Raw genomic sequence first — 14525 nt, 5'->3', positions numbered from 1 at the left:
TTTATAATTAGGATTTTTTAAGAACACACTATAAAAATCATTCTTTTGGTTAAGCAAAATTACTCTGTGTAATGGATTGAAAAGTCAGTGAAATATAAATTTAACTACTCAAGCAGCTAATAATAACTAGGGCTTTCCATTTGGAAAGTCTAGCTGTAAAAGGTCCAAGATTATGGCTCCACTTTGCAGAAAAATTGATTGTAATATATATTCTTAAACTCTGGAGACCAAGAAGGTCCTAAGAACTTTGGGCTGTAATTCTCCTTGACCTTTGGGCACCTGTAGTAACTTTTGGTTTTCATTGTTTTTTTAATTAGAGGATTGCTGATACCATCTTAAGTGACTGAAATCAACTTTTTTAAAAAAATTAATTAATTAATTAATTTTTTTTATTTTATGGCTGTGTTGGGTCTTCATTTCTGTGCGAGGGCTTTCTCCAGTTGTGGCAAGCGGGGGCCACCCTTCATCACGGTGCGCGGGCCTCTCACCATCACCGCCTCCCCTGTTGCGGAGCACAGGCTCCAGACGCGCAGGCTCAGTAATTGTGGCTCACGGGCCCGGCCGCTCCGTGGCATGTGGGATCTTCCCAGACCAGGGCTCGAACCCGTGTCCCCTGCATTGGCAGGCAGATTCTCAACCACTGTGCCACCAGGGAAGCCCCTGAAATCAACTTTAACTTCATCTCTATGTAGGACTTCAGCTCAGTCATTGTCTTCCAGAAATAGTGAGTGTTTGTGAGTGTACACGTATTCCTTCCTGGACTAAAATATGTTTTAGAAGATAGAAGATGCAGATTAAGACGCTGCTGTGCAGCTGGAAGGACCCACGGTGGGATGTGTGGCCAGTGAGGGGGGACAGTTAAAAACAGGAGGGAGGGAGGGAGGAAGGAAGAAGGGAGGGAGGAAGGAAGAAGGGAGGGAGGAAGGGAGGGAGGGAAGAAATAATGAATCACGCTGACAGACTATCGACCTAAAATTTTTAAAAGATTTCCATCGAGCCTCTATCTTGTTTCCTGGCCTCAGGGTGGCAATAAATTAATCCAATATGTTTAGTGAGATGACTGCATCCCCAGAAGTTTGGATGACTTGCCAAGGTCTCATAGCCAAGAAACTTGAGGACAAATATCAACTACTTCTTCTGCTAAAGTTTTTCCATTTTAGTATATTGCCCTGATAATTTCAGAAAAGAGTCAAATTTTTGCCTGAGTTAGAGATATTCTCAATTGATTTACAAGCATACATTTGGGCTGAATAATTCAGGTAAACTGGTTTCTGCTAGGAATATCTACATAGATATTGAGTTATAGTTTTCTATGCATAAAAGCATCATCAATAAAAATAAACTACCGTTATGTTCCCATTAGTTACTTACTAGAAAAAACTATTTTACCTAATAGAGTGATCTTTATGTTCCTTTTTTCTAGTAAAATTTGTAAAAATGCTTAAAGCCTATTGTAATACTTATGAATGTATTTCAAAAATACATTCAAAAGTGTATTTTGGGGGACTTCCCTGGTGGTGCAGTGGTTGAGAATCCGCCTACCAATGCAGGGGACACGGGTTCGAGCCCTGGTCCGGGCAGATCCCACATGCCACGGAGCAACTAAGCCCGTGCTCCGCAACAAGAGAAGCCACCGCAATGAGAAGCCTGCGCACTGCAATGAAGAATAGCCCCCGCTCGCCGCAACTAGAGAAAGCCCGCGCACAGCAACAAAGACGCAACGCAGCCAAAAATAAATGAATAAAAATAAATAAATAAATAAATATTTTAAAAATGTATTTTTGAAATTGGTAATTATTTTCTTTTTTTTTTTTTCCTTATTTGACCTATGAAAGCTCTCACCTTGGTAATGTTTCTGAGTCAGATTCTCTGAGATGAAGAAAGAATAAAGTAACTTAGGAAAAATTCATCAACTCTTTATGATAATGCAAAAAAGTTTTGTAAAATTTATGGAAATATACTTCATTTATATTTGTTGGTTGAGCAACTGCTATTACTACTTCTGATTTCTGGGTTAGTAGAATTATAAATTTGGAGTTGGAATATGGTAGACCAGTATTTTTTAATTCTATTTTAATTGCATTTCAGACCTTGTATGAATGTAAGGAAACTCCTTTAAGATGAAAAGTAAATTGAATGCAGGGATCTAGGGAGATGAGCAGGTGAGATGAGAGAATCTACAATCTCTGGTCACCTTGCACTTCTGTTTTGATAGCTCCATGCAGTGTCAGTTGCAAGAGACAAAACCTAGCCCCACCCAAACATGGGATATTGGCTAGGGAGCATGTAATAAGGGCCAAAGGGGTATACCCTCCGTGAAAGAATGAATTTTCCAGGGAGACCCACTCTACAGAGAGAGACAGTAGGGAAACTGGCCTCTCTTTCCCAAGTGGAGGAAAATTATTTCCCATGAAATAACTTCATGCAAATTTATGTCAGTCTTCATGTGGATTTGTAGCCCAAGCACACAGAGCCTTTGTGTTCCAAAATAACTTCATGCCAGTATTTAGTTGTAAGTGATCTCTGATATATAGATTTAAAGTATTCACTAAGTAGCCAGTGAACTTCCTGTGTCTCAAGGTTTTGATTTCTTTACATAGGGTACATTCATTAAAGTCCTCCCTCAATAAACCAGGTTCTAGGTCTCACAAGATTATCAAAGCATAAGTAATAATTTGGCTTCAAATTATTTATAAAAATGATATTTTGTATTTTTTATTGATATATACTAAAGCAATGGAAATCCTTTCAGTTATTAGTGTCTGATTGGAGTTTTTGTATGTAAAATGACTATTTGCATTACCCATGTTTAAATTAATAATTTACTTATTAAAACTACATTTTTATAACTACTTTTATTGAATTAAGTATAACATAAGTTTTGCTTTTAATTTATAAATCTGATAGCTTTTGTAAAAATATTAAAAATTCATTCATTCTTTGACCATAATTAAACTCAATTATTTTTACAGATTAAAATCTTCTTTAATGTATTACATCACTTATGTAATTGATCACATTTATAAATACATTTCAAACTGTAGTCACAGATTTAATATATCTGAATCTCTCAGGACTTTGAATACCAAAACGACAGATTTACCAGTCTATCAAATAAGTCTACCAATGCACTTAAATGCACAAATTAATGCCTAAATTTTTAGATGTAAAAATTCATATTATGTATCAATCCAAGCATGGTTTGAAAACCTAAACATTTAAAATTAAATCCAAAGCCTAATATGCTAGGTCTTCAAATATATCAGATTCTTTTAAGCATTTCAAATATTTAAATGAAAAACAGAATGATCACTATGGTTAGAAAACATATTGCTAAGCTTAATACAAAAATACTAATACTATTGAACTGATTTGCTTCCCTATTTTGTGTTTATTTCTGTACCTTCTAGGGATTACAGACTGATTTATAATACAAATAAAGAGATTGGAATTAAGATCTCATACTGGCTTAAGTTTCTTGATCTTAGGCTTGGTGTCAAAATACATTTACAGATTTGGGTTATGGCCCAAGATTCTGGACGGGCATATAGGATCTGGGGTTGATTACTTGATAATTCTACCTGAGCTGCATGTTAATATGGCTATTTTAGGGGAGTATAGTTCTGTCTGTACTGAATGAATCAAGGGAAAGTAGAGAATTAAAAGTCATGCTTTTCAGGTTGAATTTTGTATTTTAATTTTTCAACTCAGTGTATAAAGTGTTCCCTGGGTAAGTTTTAAGACTCATCCTCATTCTATTTTGGTTTTAACCTCTTTTGAATTTTTAACCTTATTTGGAAGATGGAAATCTGAACTCTACAATAAAAGTGCAACTAATCTCCTTGCTCTTGGATTGCAATGAATAAAATTCATACTGCAGATCCTGGTAATAAAACTCTTTGTTGCTCATGTAAAAAATAATTGCATTCTCCATGCTTTTTATTATATTTAACTTTCTTATCTAATTGATTACCATTTTATACTTACTGGACTAAATTCCTAATCTTGCATGACAAATTACTTTCAAAACTAGTGACTTAAAAACCAGCAAGTGAAAATAACCCTTTTTTCCCCCTGTTGTTCACAGTTTTGTAAGCTGGGAATTTGGGAGGGGTCCAGCTGTGGGCTGTGGCCCTAGTTATTTTCAGGCTTGACTGAGGTAGGCATCCAACATGACTCACTCTGGTGACTGGCAGCTGATGCTCACTGTTGACTGGGAGTTCAGCTAGAGCAGTCAATTAGAGAGCCTACGCATAGCGCCTCCTTATGGTGGCTCACAGAATGGCAGCCTTAGGGCAGTTTCATTTCTTATATGGTGGCTGGAGGCTGCATTTCTTTTATGACCTAGCCCTGGAAGTTACATAATTTCACTTTATCTGTGTGCTATTGGTCAAAATAGTCACAAATCCATACAGATTCAAGCGGAGAGCTTAGACACCATCTCTAGATGAAAGAAGTCTCAAAGACATTGTTGCCATTAAAAAAAAATTCCATATGTATTTGTTGATAAAGCTTAAGTCACTTAAATGAAATTGATTGAAAATTATGACTTATCCAATCCTACAATTATATCTTGTTACATGGGCTGTTATATTCAGGTCAGTTCAAGAAAACTTTGTGTGTGTGTGTGTGTGTGTGTGTGAGTGTGAACTGTTCCATTCATTAAATTTATTACCCAATTTTGTGCACCATAAATTAAATTGATAACTTCTAATATAAATGATAAACTTATTTATAATGGAAGATAGGAAATTATGATTCACTTTTATAATACTTTTCATTTAAGAGTACTTTTATTTTATGACATTATTTCAACAAAATATTTTCTTACTACTAGAAATAAGACATTCTTTAATTGATTAATAAAACTTTAAGGGCGGGCTTCCCTGGTGGCGCAGTGGTTGAGAGTCTGCCTGCTAATGCAGGGGACACGGGTTCGAGACCTGGTCTGGGAGGATCCCACATGCCGCGGAGCAGCTGGGCCCGTGAGCCACAGCTGCTGAGCCTGAGCGTCTGGGGCCTGTGCTCCGCAATGAGAGAGGCCGCGATATTGAAGAGGCCCGCGCACCGCGATGAAGAGTGGCCCCCGCTTGCCGCAGCTGGAGAAAGCCCTCGCACAGAAACGAAGACCCAACACAGCCAAAACTAAATATAAAAACAAATAAATAAATAAATAAAAGATTACTAAAAAAAAAAAAAAAAACTTTAAGGGCCTTATTACAGATGTTACAAACAATTTATCAAGGGCACTTCTCTCATCAAGAAAGCAGAAGGACAGTACGTGAACGTAAGCTACATCACAACACACAAGCAACAATGCAAATCAAGTGTTTGTACAACCTGGAAGACAAGGCAGATGCTTATGAAGCCTAAAATGGCAAAGACATTTTTTAAAATAATTAATTAATTTATGGCTAAGTTGGGTCTTCGTTGCTGCGTGCGGGCTTTCTCTAGTTGAGGCGAGCAGGGGCTACTCTTTGTTGTGGTGCACGGGCTTCTCATTGCGGTGGCTTCTCTTGTTGCGGAGTACGGGCTCTAGGCATACGGGCTTCAGTAGTTGTGGCACACGGGCTCAGTAGTTGTGGCTCGCAGGCTCTAGAGTGCAGGCTCAGTAGTTGTGGTGCACGGGCTTAGTTGCTCCGCGGCATGTGGGATCTTTCTGGACCAGGGCTCGAACCCGTGTCCCCTGCATTGGCAGGCAGATTCTTAACCACTGTGCCACCAGGGAAGCCCCCCACAAAGATATTTTTAATACTAATGTTCTGACTTGTGGTGATCTTTAACAAGAAGAGTTTGTTCAGGAATAGGATGTTTTCCAACAATTTCCAGCAGCCCAGGACTGGATTCTCACACTGTTACTGAACTGCAAGGAGTCTTAGCTAGAAGTATGTGGCACAACTGCAGTCTGTGACTGGCTGGGAATTAATACCTCTCTGTCTTAACTAATCCTATCATTTCCCAGACCTCTCCCCTCCTGATAGTTTTTTGAATTACTTGTGTTTCTAAAGTACTTATAAAAAAACTTTTTATATTGAGATAACTGTAGATTTTCTTATGCAGTAGTAAGAAAGCATTCAGAGAGTACCCTTCACCCAGTTTCCCCCAATGGTAACGTCTTGCAGTAGTATAGTATGATATCACAATCAGGCTGCTGACATGGATATCATCTGGCAACCTCACTCCAATTTCACCAGTTTTACATGTACTTGTGTGTGTTTGTGTTCAGGTATTTAGTTCTATGCAAATTTATAACATGTATAGTTTTACTTATTTATCATCATAGTCAAGATACAGGTAAGTTACATTACCACAAGGATCCCTGTGCTGTCCTTTTATATTTATACTCCCCTTCCCCCATTTATTTACTATTAGATTCAACAAACATAAAATTACATTTTAATAAACATACTTAATACAACTAAAACAGGATGAAAGATGAGAATTACAGAAACAGAAGAGATTTTTAATTGGAAGTATTCTTAGAGATAATTAACATAGAGAACTGTTATTACACTTGTATTTCTGTTGTTCCAGATTATAACTAAACAAAATGTGTAAAGAAAATAGCTATTCCCCTTATTAAGTGTCTATATGAATACTTTGAAGGAACATTGTGCATATGATTATGTAAAGTTTACGTGTGACCAAGTGTTTGTTAGCTTCTTGGTTGTTGATTTATATATTCCGAAACCTTCCTATGTGTTGTTTGAATAGCACTCATAGAAGAGAAAACAATCTCACAATAGTATGTCAATGGGAATGAAAGAAGAGTTTTTAAAGCAATTTTAGTTGTTGACCTAAAACAAACAGACTGCCAGATATTCCTCCAGCAAAGATGGGTTTATCTGGGATCAGCAAAGAATTGCAGTTCAGAGGCTGCAACCATGGCGAGCTATGTGCAAGTCCCTGCATGGCAAGGGAAAGAGAACTCTTTATTTAGAAGAGAAAAGGAAGGTGGGAGGGCTATAGTAAGCAAAGAGTCTATGGCTTTTCATTGGCTGAATCCTTGCCCATGAAAAGAAAAGAAGAAAGAAGAAGAACTTCTTCTTCCTGTTGGGCTCTGCTACTGTCATAGGGTGTGAGAGCGCCCCTTTCTGGTCTTCTGACTGTATTTTAACTGTTGCTTCTGTTTATTAATTTTTACATAGCAATCTCAGGATATTTATTATTTTTTTATCCAAAATGAGGCAAGTGATTATTTACAAAATTCATCTTAAATTCTTGATCTGTAGTAGTTTTCAACAGTTTAGCCTTTAAAACTGTGTTTAAATTTAAATTACCTTTAAGTGAATGAAGTGGACTTTGGGTCTATTAATTTCATATGTCTAGATCTTCTTCTGATGAAAAATTATTGTAATTTATAAGTTGCTCTTGATAACTTCCATAAGCTGTAATATCATCTATTCTATGTCCCTCATCTATTTCACTGATAATTATGGGGAATGTCTATTCTTCCATATGTCTAACTTTTGTTTTAGTCTTTCCATCTTACCTATCATTAAAAAATATCTGACACCTTCATTCTTTGCTTAGATATATTAAGATAAGTCTTAAAACATCTAAGACATCAGACAGATAATCTAGTGTGGTGAAAAAAATTTACGTCTTTAACAATTTGTCCAAAGCTATTTTAAGTCATGCTAAAAGTGTGTTCCATGATTCAAACATTATCAACAGAACCTTTTTCCTTGGATAATCACACATCAGCATGCAATAGCATTTATTTATGATCAGCTTCCATATTATCACACAATAAAAAGCATACTCTTTAATTTAGTGCATTAACCTTATATAATTCATAATTTTTGCTATGTTATGAAATGCACTGTCTAGTTTAGCTGACATTCATCAGAATTTCTCAGTGTAGAAAACACTTGAGTTGATTCACATCCTGGTGCAATCTTCTTAATCTGAGTAGCTACTCATAAATATTTCCCTGTGGTTATATTTTCTGGACCAACAGAAGTTAATCCTGCCCAGAACTTAAACTCCAAACCACATTTACTGCCATTGATGACATTTTTTAGGAGTCACAACAAAGTCAAATTGTTAAAGTGTACACTCTTCATTTCTGAATTTAGCTGGTTTATGGGTTTAAATTATGTGCGTGTAAGTGTGTGTACCAGAACTCTTTTTTAGATCCCTTCTCAGCCTAATAGTTATGCTTTTACATTTCTCCCAAGAGAGAAGGCATACTAAATTATCACACTTACATTCCTCAAGATGAAGCATTTTTGGGGGGCCAGGAATATTAAATTTTAAAAACACATACCTACAAATAGAGTCACAGATGTAAAAAACAAACTTATGGTTACCAAGGAGGGGAAGGGGCGGGGAGGGATAAATTGGGAGATTGGGATAGACATAGACACACTACTATATATGAAATAGATAACGAATAAGGACCTACTATATAGCTCAGGGAGCTCTACTCAGTACTCTGTAATGACCTCTATGGGAAAAGAATCTTAAAAAGAGTGGATATATGTATATGTATAACTGATGCACTTTGCTGTACAGCAGAAACTAACACAACATATACTATACTACAATAAAAATTTTTAAAAATTTAAAAAGAACCAAAAAAACTGTATCTTTAAACTTTCTTAGATGAAAAACTTGAGGGAAAATAACTTCTATACTTTTGACTGTAATGAAAGGTTTATTAGAAAAGTTTACTTCAAATACCACCCACCCATCAGGTAGCTCTTCCTTTCATTTACAAACTGAATAACATGTCCAGAAATGACTAGAAATATTACCCTAAAATTTCAGTTTTGATATATCTTGACTTAGCTTTCCTTTGCTTTTTATTTTAGTCTGTCTCACCAGTGTCAATGTTCTGATTAGTTTCTGCTGGTATGAAATAAAAGTGATTCACACATCATCTGTTAGATGTGATCCTTTCATATGCTGTTCTTATTCTCAGAATTGACACAACTTAAAAATTGTCCAGGAAAGAGAATCCCTTTCCAATTCAATTTTGGTCAAGTACAAACAGGTTGTACATACAGTAAACTCTGCTGATAATCCTTGGACAGAGTATAAGCTCCCAGTTTCACGGATTTTTTTTAAAAATTGCAGTCATAATATACATTTATAGTTTTATTTTTGTAGTTACACAGTCTTTGAATTATTAAAGCCACACTGAATGGTTTGTGGAACTGTTGTTTACATGCTTCTTCTGAGCACTGTAGTTTCATTTGTAGACAGGTTAACAATAAAACCTACCCATAAACCATTCTCCATATATAATTTCTGAATTTTCTTTTTCCTACATAGCTAGAAAAACATTTTAAAATGCATTTTAAATGACATGCACAGTATCCAAAGAATAATATCCTTGGCTTGATTTTAAGAATTCTATTAACTTGCTTTGGAAACTTCTCATGCATACACAGCAGTAAACTTTTTAACTGAGGAGAGTATGATAGCTTAGTATCATTCAGGATATACAGTAGAAAATTTGAGCATCATAAATGTAAATGCCAAAATGCTTAAAATCTTACTGATTACATTTCACATGGAAAATCACCTCATTTTACATTTTCTCAGAAGCAGGAGAAACTATATCCATATCTGTTGTATTTATTTAACTTAGAGTTCCTCACATTCAAAATGTTACTTATTTGCCTCTTAGAATGACATATTTGTTAGTAGTATGGAAAACTATCTTCAAGGGTTTAACATAAGAAGTTAAGGTCTTTCATAGTTTAAATTTATTCTGAGAACACTTCTGCTTATGCATGCAGATGGGCTAACGGTACTATATCATTAACCTGGAGTCACTTGCAAAATGCTATGCAGAGAGATTATTTTCTGTGATTACAGTCTTGGGCTTTCAGTTACATGGCCTATTTTTGAGCATAATGTCATTTTTTTTTTTTTTTTTGTCCCTTAGCAAAACACAAAGATTTTGCTAAAATGAATTAATTCTGTGATTGATTGCCTTCCAACTCCAGATTCTCTCAACTGCAGTTACTGTGTTTTCCAAAGCTCAAGGCATCGCTGCAGGTCGTGCCCCAGTAAGTCACTGACATATCTTTAAATATGGTTGCCTCCATCAGTTCGTGGGGTGGCACGTCTCTCTTTGTCATCAGTTCTTTTCACACAACCAGCCTAGCAGATCTGAATTCAAGTGAGCAACATTTTGGTGCTGAACTCACTATTCTGCAACATTTTGCTGTTTGTATTTTAATCCTTCCATTTCATGGCAGGGATTTTTTTCAAGTATGTAGGTGGCATTAGGAAAATCAGCTAGTATCTGAATAAAATTTTAGACATATTAATGTTTTATATTTCACTGGAATTTGTACCTTGGCCCTTTAAAGCCTAGTTTCATCTGGAATTATATCTCTTGTGGATTTATCTTTATAATATCTTTATCATATCTATAGGCGTAGCTAATCACTTCATCTGGAACTTTTCTTGTACTCCTTTCCCTGAGTTCTGTCAGAATCATTGCTGCTAGTCACCAGGTGTGAAAGCTGGGAACCGTCTCTACTTCCTTTTTTATGTTTAACCATTCCCACCCTGTCACATAATAAGTATGCTTTTACTTCCTGTGTTCCTCAATTTACTCTTTCCTTTGCATCACTGAATTTCACTCCTTCAATGTTGCACTCAGTAAAAGCTGCAGTCCTCATCTGACACATGTGGAGAGCATTGTAAAGTGGTAAACTCAGGGCATTTGTGACAAGGGCACATTTCCTAAGAAAATAATCTGAGATGAACATGATATGTATAAATACGTTGTACACATTGAAAACTTGCTTTTAAGATGATCTTCTTTCGGATGGCTCTTCTTTGTATCATCTCTGCTAATGAAGCCATGTGTGGTCAGGATATACTTGTTAGAAATTCTGCTTTGGAGAATCTTCACAGAAAATTACAGTTTTTAGATTCTTTGTAATTCCTTCCATATCAACTTTTATCTTCATGTCAACCTAATATTGTCTCATGGATTTTCATTCTAATTTCATACATGCTGTATCTTTTTGCATTCGTTTTTAACGTGGCAAATACTTTCCTGAAATTTCTTTCTGGATACAGCCATAGAATATTCTTAGCGGTGTTTACTTTTCATAAATCTTCAGGATGATTTCATGGCCCCTTTCTTTTTTTGTATTGTTCATCAACCATAAGGGTTCCTTCCTTCCTTCCTTCCTTCCTTCCCTCCTTCCCTCCCTCCTTTCCTTCCTTCCTTTCTTTCTCTCTCTTTCCTCCCTTTCTTTCTTCCCTTCTCTCTCTCTCTCCTTCCTTCCTTCTCTCCCTCTCTCTCCCTCCCCCTCCTTCCTTTCCTTCCTTTCTTTTTGCTTTACTCATTCTCAAGTGAGATGACCTCCCATAAGACTCAGTTTTCCTTCAGAGGTAAAGGGTTGGCATATACTTGCCTTGGCTCCCTGTTGCCTTGGTGATGGTTACAGGTCCCTCCAGCCCCACAGCTGGAATTTAGGTTGATTTGTTCAGCTGCCAGTCTAACACTCAATTATTCTTCTCTTTTGAAATGTGATTTTTCCCACCTCTATTACTCTAAAAAGACACTAAAACAAACAAAAAAACAAATGAAAAAAACCTTCCATTCTCCAAACTCAGTATCCTTGGGGTTATATTTTCTTGAAAATATTGCACTTTACTTTTTGGAATAATTTATCCCAAGAAGTAGTGTAATACTGGCCACATCCCTCCCCCATCACCTCTTCTCCCCATTCCCCACGCCCCCCACTCTCACCTGGTTTGTCCCAGGTCTGTTGATTTTAAGGCTGTTTCACAATTAATGTAGAAAGCTAGAAGTGGTTGGAAGAGAACTCTCTGCCTCAAAAAAAAAAAAAAAAAGATTAAGAAGTTGACTGCCCAATTTTTCTGACTTGTACAAATTCTAGATCTAAGGTAGAGGCAACTTGCTACCTAGTGAGCCTGTGTCATAATATTAAACCTGTGTATTAGCAGGGCGAGGCTATTATTTGCTAAGACCAGTGCTATATTTTTAATAACAAATATTCTCCCACATTGTTGTAATAAGGTGTCTTTGAGTCTTGTTTTTAAGGTTTCACATTTTCTGTGTCATTAAAAATATTTCAGGAATCTGAAAGAGGTAACCCAGACAATATTGAAGCTAAGAAATCTGATGGTCTTGGTTTGGCTCACTTGTTTTTAGATACATTCCCAGAATTACACTGCAGCCTTCCTTTTCAGACCTCAGTTGTGAGAGTAGAATATTTGGTTTGAGCTCTGTTCTAAATACAGTAGAATATAAACTCTCAGGGCTGCAGACAGTGTAGCCATATTGTTTTAAAGCTGTTGAATTGGGAATATGTCTCGCCATTAAAATGTGTAAAAATGTGAGCTCAACTAATTTAACAGCACTGATTCTCTAGTAGAATACTATAGAAGGTGGAAAACTTGAATACCATTTCAAGAGGGTAGATAAAACCATAATGAAACATTTGTCAGTGATGTGCTTGATATTTTAATATGTGCAGAAAAAATAAGGCATAACTCAATTCAATCCCTCTGGCACAGAGATAAACTAAGTACTGAACTTAAATTTGAGATCTGCCACTATTTGAACTCAGTAACTGCTCTGTTTGTAGCTGTGAATAAGGAAGCATAAAATTGCCAATGGAATAGAGAACATAATTTCTGACCTTAAGAAATTTGCAATTTGATGGATGTTCCAACCTTTTGATGTTACACAGACCGAATAATTCAATATATTTTTTTAAAAAGTAAAGTCATACACATAGCTGATTCTTGAAATGCTGATTTTTCAGCACAGATCACTACAACAATGAACAGAAAGAAGGGAAATGGCATATTTTCCTAGGAAGGGTAAACGATTTAAAAGAACTTACACTTTGAAAGTTTCATCAAATCAGTGTATTTTAAGTGAATTTAATTTGTTCATATAGGTTTGCCTTCCATTAGAGTTTATGACTACCCTGTACTCCCAAAGGTCAAGGACTCATAATACTGAATACACAGTAGACTTATATTAAATATTCCTTGAGTGATAAGTAAATGAATGAATATACGCTGTTATTAATTTGGAATAAGGAAATAAGATTTACTTGCCTTTGAATTTTTTTCCTGTGAAAGAGGTTTTTGATAAATTTCTTTAAAACTTTGTCAAACTCCTAAGAAACGTGCAGGTGAATAAACTATTTTTATTCATTGGTTAAACAATAAGCAATTGATTGGTGCATTAAAAGTCATGCTTTGATTCATTATTAACCTCTCAATGTCTACTAATCTTATTTGCTGTTTTCTTACTCTTCAGTGAAATCTGCTATCAGGGGTTGCCATGGGTCTTTGTAGTGTAGTTTGTTCGTTTAGCAAAATTCTAGCATCACGTTTATTTACCAGATAACAGGCTAAAAATCTAGGAACTTAATCCAAGATTCTACATGCTAGATTAATCCCTTTGCCTCTCCATGTCAGCTCTCCGCTCTTCCCTGCCTTGTTCTCTGCTCCCAGAAGGCTGAGTTAGGTGGACAACATTGGCTTCCAACAGAATTTGGCCAGTTGAGAGCCTAAGAAGCAGATTGGAAAGAAGGGCAGGTGGTGTATGGAGACCCTTTGAAAGAAGGTTACAGCTTCTCTCAAGGCAGCTCTTCCCTGTAACTATAGCATCTTCTGGCCTAGCCTTGGGGACACAGGGGCAGTCCTGTGATCTGACATTCTCTCTAATGCTTTCTTTATACTTGTTTATTAATACTCTTTGTTAAATCCTTCTGGAATAATCATAATTTGAGCATTCAATCTATTTCCTGTTGGGACCCCACAGGAGGAAAATTTTCTTACTTTTGTGCTCAATACTACAGTATCAAAACACCATCTTTCTCGAAAAGACTCCAACTTGACATGATAATGTTAAGAGAAACTTTAGGAAAAATAATAAAAATACCTTTAAATCTTTATTTGAATCTCAACAAAGCTTTTTTTTTTTTCTTTTTGAAAATGATATTACAGAAAGACAGAAAAATTTCTCATTCAATGATTTTTTTTCTTTCTGTCTCTTTTTTACAAGTTTATCAGAAAGAATGCAACAATTATGCGTTATGAAGCAAAATTATTCAGTGGGAAATGCTCACAGACATCTGAATTAATGAACTAAATTTGTCAGTTTCAAAATGCTAAACTCCTTGAATTTTTCAAGGAAATAAAATCAGGTCTACTGCCTGAAAATTTTAAAAAAAACAAAAAAAAAATGTATATAATACATTCAATTGAAACACCGACAATTGGTATTGTAAAACCTATTTTACCAGTGCAGTGTAGGGACTTTTTATTAGTGTTGTATAAATCAAACTGCTTCACAATATTATTATTCATCAGATTTTTACTCTGAGAATGTTATTCGTCCTTGAGTTCAGACTGTATAAATCAATTTATACTCATGATCTTGAAGTAAACACAGTTCACATTAATCTTTTGGTTACTTGGTATTTTCTTAATGCCCATGCAAGGAGCCTCTATAGATCATATGCACTTGCTTATTGCTGCCTTAGCCTTTTTTTTCAGGT

Source organism: Balaenoptera ricei, chromosome 5 (genome assembly GCF_028023285.1).
Source record: "Balaenoptera ricei isolate mBalRic1 chromosome 5, mBalRic1.hap2, whole genome shotgun sequence".
Classification (NCBI taxonomy): Eukaryota; Metazoa; Chordata; class Mammalia; order Artiodactyla; family Balaenopteridae; genus Balaenoptera; species Balaenoptera ricei.
This window is presented reverse-complemented; position numbering follows the sequence as displayed.